Source organism: Mesoplodon densirostris, chromosome 1 (assembly GCF_025265405.1).
Source record: "Mesoplodon densirostris isolate mMesDen1 chromosome 1, mMesDen1 primary haplotype, whole genome shotgun sequence".
NCBI lineage: Eukaryota > Metazoa > Chordata > Mammalia > Artiodactyla > Ziphiidae > Mesoplodon > Mesoplodon densirostris.
The window spans coordinates 93,253,719-93,261,201 of NC_082661.1; the positions used below are offsets into that span (position 1 = coordinate 93,253,719).

The window sequence follows — 7,483 nt, forward strand, 5'->3', positions numbered from 1 at the left end:
TTTTTAAAATCATTTCCAAATATTTTTTACTTCACAATAAAAGTCTTAAAAATTAATCACTTGTTATGTTCAAGAGGTATTATTCTAAACGCAGAAAACCCGTGTAACATTTGATTAATATAGCCAAACTTGAACTAAATGTTTGTTCCTTCTTAGTAATATTATGACCCAAACAACATAAGACAAATATAAGCAAAGGAGTCTCTAGCAAAACAGTATTCAGTATCTACAACAAGAGCCAAATTTCCCCCCAAAATATGTGTGATGTCAGGGAAACCAGCATTCTGACGGACCAATCTAAATGTTGTGTAACTCACTACTAGATATTAGAGATTATTACATTTATTAGATATTAGATATTATTACATTATTATGTAATATTACACATTATTACACTTACACTAGTAAATGTACTGCAAACAATGAAAATCTAGAGATAAGAATATAGGACTGGGAATGGGGGTCCTGAGCAGAGGCTGCTGTAGAAACTCGGTTTGGAAATAAAAGAAAGATTACGGCAGATTAGACAAAGGGAAAAGAGGTACATTTGGACCATTTTGCAGGAGCAGAGTAACCTAATTCTAGGAATACTGTTATAGGCAGAATCCTAAGAAACCAATGACTGTGTGAAGGACTTTGAAAACAGTTTTGTTTGTTTGTTTGTTTGTTTGTTTGTTTGTTTGCGGTATGTGGGCCTCGCGCTGTTGTGGCCTCTCCCGTTGCGGAGCACAGGCTCTGGACGCGCAGGCTCAACGGCCATGGCTCACGGGCCCAGCCGCTCCGCGGCATGTGGGATCTTCCCGGACCGGGGCACGAACCCATGTCCCCTGCATCGGCAGGTGGGCTCTCAACCACTGCGCCACCAGGGAAGCCCTGAAAACAGTTTTAACTAGAAATTGTTGGACCAAAAACCCAAGGATTTTCCTCAGGACTGAAAGAGCTAATAGGCAGATTCACCAGATTGTGTTAATTAAGAAAAACTGTATAAACAACTGTAAAAAGTTTAATCTGTGTATAAACTAGCTGGGATAAAAGTTTTCCTATATACAGTACCTGGATAAAGTACCTACCTAAAGTACGTACCACTTTACTGCTCTAAGTGTGGTCAGTAGATTTGCAGCATCCTCTGGGAGCTTGTCAGAAACTCAGAATCTCAGGTGCCATCCCAAACTTACTGAGTCAGAATCTGCATTTGAATAAGATCTCCAGATGGTTCAAATACACATTACGTTTTGAAAAACACGCTTAGGTTGTTTCCATCTCCAGGCTATTGTAAATAGAGCTGCAGTGAACATTTTGGTACATGTCTCTTTTTGAATTATGGTTTTCTCAGGGTATATGCCCAGTAGTGGGATTGCTGGGTCATGTGAATGGATGAATGGATAAAGAAGATGTGGCACATATATACAATGGAATATTACTCAGCCATAAAAAGAAGCGAAATTGAGCTATTTGTAATGAGGTGCATAGACCTACAGTCTGTCATACAGAGTGAAGTAAGTCAGAAAGAGAAAGACAAATACCGCATGCTAATACATATATATGGAATTTAAGGGAAAAAAATGTCATGAAGAAACTATGGGTAAAAGAGGAATAAAGACACAGACCTACTTGAGAATGGACTTGAGGATATGGGGAGGGGGAAAGGTAAGCTATGACAAAGCGAGAGAGTGGCATGGACATATACACACTACCAAACGTAAGGTAGATAGCTAGTGGGAAGCAGCCTCATAGCACAGGGAGATCAGCTCGGTGCTTTGTGACCGCCTGGAGGGGTGGGATAGGGAGGGTGGGAGGGAGGGAGATGCAAGAGGGAAGGGATATGGGAACAGGTGTATATGTATAACTGATTCACTTTGTTATAAAGCAGAAACTAATTTTTAAAAAAAGAACGAAAAACACACTTCTAACGTCAGTGGCTCTCAAATTTTAGCCTGCATAGGAATCACCTGGAGCCTTGTTAAAAAGATTTCTGGGCCCCAGTGCCCAGAGTTTCTGATTCAGTGAGTCTGGGGCAGGGCTGGGGAATTTGTATTTCTAACAAGTTTCCTAGGACGCAGATGCTGTTATCCAAGGGGTTACACTTGAAGAACCTAAGAGCCATGGCTCGAATTGGATCTCAGGCCTTGGCTGCACATTAGAATCACCTGGTGGGGAGTTCTCTGGTGGTCCAGTGGGTAAGACTCCAAGCTCCCAATGCAGAGGGCCCGGGTTGGATCCCTGGTCAGGGAACTAGATCCCACATGCATGCCACAACTAAGTCCGCATGCTGCAACTAAAAACATGCCGCAAACGAAGATACCACATGCTGCGACTAAGACCCGGCACAGCCAAAATAATAAATAAAACAAATAAAAATAAATCACATGGGGGAGTTTTAAAAACATAGGTAAGAATGCTCAGACCTCACCCCAAAGATTCAGATTTAGTTGCCTTGAGGTACCCAAGCTCCCCAGGCAATTCTAATGTGCAGCCAGGTTTAAGAACCATGTGCTTCAGCAAAGGAAAACATAAACAAGATGAAAAATCAACCCTCAGAATGGGAGAAAATATTTGCAGACGAAGCAACAGACAAAGGATTAATCTCCCAAATATACAAGCAGTCCATGCAGCTCAATATCAAAAAAACAAACAACCCAATCCAAAAATGGGCAGAAGACCTAAATAGACATTTCTCCAAAGAAGATATACAGATTGCCAACAAACATGAAAGGATGCTCAACATCACTAATCATTAGAGAAATGCAAATCAAAATTACAAAGAGGTATCACCTCACACCAGTCAGAATGGCCATCATCAAAAAATCTACAAACAATAAATGGTGGAGAGGGTGTGGAGAAAAGGGAACACTCTTGCACTGTTGAAATTGATATAGCCACTATGGAGAACAGTAGGGAGTTTCCTTAAAAAACTAAAAATAGAACTACCATACGACCCAGCAGTCCCACTACTGGGCATATACCCTGAGAAAATCATAATTCAAAAAGAGTCTTGTACTACAATGTTCATTGCAGCTCTATTCACAATAGCCAGGACATGGAAGCAACCTAAGTGTCCACCAACAGATGAATGGATAAAGAAGATGTGGCACATATATACAATGGAATATTACTCAGCCATAAAAAGAAATGAAATTGAGTTATTTGTAGTGAGGTGGATGGACTTGGAGTCTGTCATACAGAGTGAAGTATATCAGAAAGAGAAAAACAAATACTGTATGCTAACACATATATATGGAATCTTAAAAAAAAAATGGTTCTGAAGAACCTAGCGGCAGGACAGGAATAAAGACGCAGATGTAGAGAATGGACTTGAGGACATGGGGAGGCGGAATGGTAAACTGGGACGAAGTGAGAGATTGGCATGGACATATATACACTTCCAAATGTAAAATAGCTAGCTAGTGGGAAGCAGCTGCATAGCACAGGGAGATCAGCTCGGTGCTTTGTGTCCACCTAGAGGGGTGGGATAGGGAGGGTGGCAGGGAGACGCAAGAGGGAGGAGATATGGGGGCATATGTTTATGTATAGCTGATTCACTTTGTTATAAAGCGGAAACTAACACACCATTGTAAAGCAATTATACTCCAATAAAGATGTTAAAAAAAAAAAAAGAACCATGTGGTTTAAAGGACTCAAGGGAAGAGGAATAGCTGCTGAAGGAAAGGATGTAAAGTCATTAAATCAACATAGATTTTGGAAAAGAATTCCTGATTTCTGGGTGTTATCAGCACCCAAGAGATATTAAAGTAGCCAAGAGGGCCTGTGTCCCTTTTGCTTCTATATTGTTAAGGGTAGATGTATATTAGAACAGAATGAGCTGAGGGTGCATTTATGTACTTACATGCAGCAAAGCTTCTGTAAACCTTAAACATAAAGCAGAGACAATTATGAGCAAGGAAGAAATGCTACCCCTTTTGCTTTATTTTCTTCAACCATAAAGATTACATCTGCCCTTCTTTTTTTTTAAATTTATTATTTATTTATTTAATTTATTTTTGGCTGCATCAGGTCTTCGTTGTAGCACCTGGACTCTCTAGTTGAGGCGCGTGGGCTTAGCTGCCCTGAAGCATATGGAATCCTAGTTCCCTGACCAGGGATCGAACCCACGTCCCCTGCATTGGAAGGCGGATTCTTTACCACTGGACCACCAGGGAAGTTCCACATCTTCCCTTCTTAACCACATGAAATTGCTTTTAAAAATGCAGATATATTGGCTCTTTGAAAAGTTAAAGCATTTCTTTAGAAAATTTTGCTTTCACTTCTAGAGCAGTTACTCTTCAAGATTTTTCCATCCATATCAGTCACCAAATTAGATGCCTTTGCTATTGTATGTTTTAGAGACACTTGTCACCAACTCATAGACCTTTGATCCACTTCCCTTGCCCTGTAGATAACAACTGACTTTAAGTCCTTACACTCAGGCAAAAGGCAATCACTGATTCTGATCTGCGTTTTTACTCAAGCTCAACTGTAATCCTATGCCAACAGCGTCACCTGCTAAGCATTCAGTCCTGAACTAATTCCCCAACCTGCAACTCCTCTACAAAACACCAATTGGCTAGTTGATACACAATGATAAAACGGAACATGAATATATTTGCTACTTGGAAATATAAATATGTTTGTACATTTATTATTTCATAGTCTTCCTTCTAGATGTCATTTTATATGTCTTAGGCTGTAAAGTGGGAGAAAATAAATTGGTAATCTGAGAGATGCATTGGGAAGACCTTTTGAGTAATAAAATCTACTTGAGGGGAGATAGGTTTGCTGTCACTTGCCAAACTGTACCGACAGGACTATCTGGGGTTTGCTCTTATTTCTACTTTAGGGTCATGTCTTTAATTCATTCTTTGGTATCTCCAAAATGGATGAAGATTCTAAGCAGCTGGTCTGGTAATTTGCTCTGCATCCTGATACCTGCCAGGTCTTTAGGGTTTTTTTATATCAGAAAGTAATCATGACACTTCTGGGAACAAATTCCTCCAGAGAATAGAGCTAAGCCTCTTGCAGCGGTCAGCCAACTTGTGAATTCAAGGAAAAGTTCTTTAAAGAAACTAAAAGTGTAACTCCAGTGAACACACAAGTGATAAGAAACTGAAACAGTCTTATTGCTGATATGGAGAAAGTCTTGGTGGTCTGGATAGAAGACCAAACCAACTACAATATTCCCTTAAGCCAAAGCCTAATTCAGAGCAAGCTCCTGACTCTTCAATTCTACGAGACTGAGAGAGGTGAGGAAGCTTCAAAAGAAAAGGTTGAAACTAGCAGAAATTGGTTCATGAGATTTAAGGAAAGAAGCTATCTTCAAAACATAAAAGTGCAAGGGGAAGCAGTGAGTGCTCATGCAGAAGCTGCAGCAATTTATCCAGATGACCTAGCTAAGATAATTAATGCAGGTGGCTTCATTAAACAGCAGATTTTCAATGTAAATGAAACATTCTTCCATTGGAATAAGATGCCATCTAGGACTTTTATAGCTAGAGAGAAGAAGTCAATGCCTGGCTGCAAACCTTCAAAGGAAAGGCTGGCTCTCTTGTTAGGGGCTAATGCAGCTGGTGACTTTAAGTTGAAGCCAATGCTCATTTACCATTCCAAAAAATCCTAGGGCACTTAAGAATAATGCTAAATCTACTCTGCCTGTGTGTTATAGATGGAAAAACAAAGCCTGGGTGACAGCACATCTGTTTATAACATGGCTTACTGAATATTTTAAACCCACTGTTGAGACCTACTGCACAGAAAAAAAGATTCTCTTCAAAATACTATTCTCACCGACAATGCACCTGGTCACCCAAGAGATCTGATGAGGATGTACAATGAGATTGTTGTCTTCATGCCTGCTAATACAACATCCATTCTGCAGTCCAAGAATCAAGGAGTCATTTCAACTTTCAGTCTTATTATTTAAGAAATAGCTTTTGTAAGGCTGTAGCTGCCATAGATAGTGATTTATCTGATGGATCTAGGCAAAGTCAATTGAAAACCTTCTGGAAAGGATTCGCCATTCTAGATGCCATTAAGATAATCTGTGATTCATGGGAAGAGGTCAAAATATCAACATTAACAGGAATTTGGAAGAAGTTGATTCCAACCCTCATGGATGTCTTTGAAGTGTTCAAGACTTCAGTGGAGGAAGGAACTGCAGATGTGGTAGAATAGCAAGAGAACTGGAATTAGAAGTGGAGCCTGAAGATGTGACTGAATTGCTTCAATCTCATGATTAAACCTGAATGGATAAGGAGTTACTTTTTTTTTTTTTTTTCCGGCCACACCACAAGGCATGCAGGGATCTTCACCGACCTGGGATTGAACCCGTGGCCCCTGCATTGGGAGCACAGAGTCATAACCACTGAACCACCAGGGAAGTCCAGGAATTGCTTCTTATGGATAAGCAAAGAAAGTGGTTTCATGAGATGGAATCTACTCCTGGTGAAGACACCATGAAGACTGTTGAAATAACAATAAAGGATTTAGAATATTACACAAACTTATTTGGTAAAGCAGTGGTAGGGTTTAATAAGAGGATTGATTTCAATTTTGAAAGAAGTTCTCCTGGGGTAAAATGCTATCAAACAGCATTGCATGCTACAGAGAAATTGTTTGTGAAAGGAAGCAGTCAGTTAATGCGGCAACTTCATGGTTGTCTTATTTTAAGGAATGGCCACGCCCACCCCAGCCTTTAGCATCCACCACCCTGATCAGTCAACAACCATCAATATTAAGGCAAGACCTCCAACAGCAGAAAGATTACGACTCACTGAAGGCTCAGATGATGGTTAGCATTTTTTAGCAATAAAGTATTTTTTACGTTATGTACTCTTTTAAAAGACATAATGCTATTGCACACTTAATAGACTACAGTATAGTGCAAACATAACTTTTATATACACTAGGAAACAAAAAAATTCACGTGACTCACTTTATTGTGATATTTGGTGGCACCGCGTGGCTTGCGGGATTCCCAACCAGGGCCACCACAGTGAAAGTGCCGAGTCCTTAACCACTGGACTGCCAGGAAATTCTCTACTATAATGCCTTTCTTGAATAACTTTGTTTTCTTGCACTTAATTGCTTTCTTGGTTTCCTATGTGCTTAAAACCTCACTTTCTCCCCCAATTGCTATAATTTTTCTGGATTTTCAAATAATTTATCAGTTCCATTTTTAACTTTGGTGACCTACCTCTCCCATTTCTCTCCCAGAATTCTTTCCTCTAGTATTAGGACTTCTTATCCACTTTTTGCTAGTTCTTCTGATTTTCTTTTTCTTATTTTCCTTCCTAGTTTGGAAGCAGCACATCCTTCAGCAGCTTTCTGAGAAAGCAGTGATGGGAGGTTTTGAAGCTTGCATATCTGAAACTTCTTTATTCTCATCTCATTTTTATTTTTATTTCTATTTTTTGGCTGTGTTGGGTCTTTGTTCGAGCGGGGGTTACTCTTCATTGCAGTGCGTGGGCTTCTCATTGCAGTGGCTTCTCTT

General features: G+C 39.9%; 1 pseudogene; it reads left to right on the plus strand.

The window, feature by feature from the left end:
- Positions 1–4,838: 4,838 nt before the first annotated feature.
- Positions 4,839–6,777, plus strand: LOC132488348 (tigger transposable element-derived protein 1-like; annotated as a pseudogene).
- Positions 6,778–7,483: the final 706 nt, after the last annotated feature.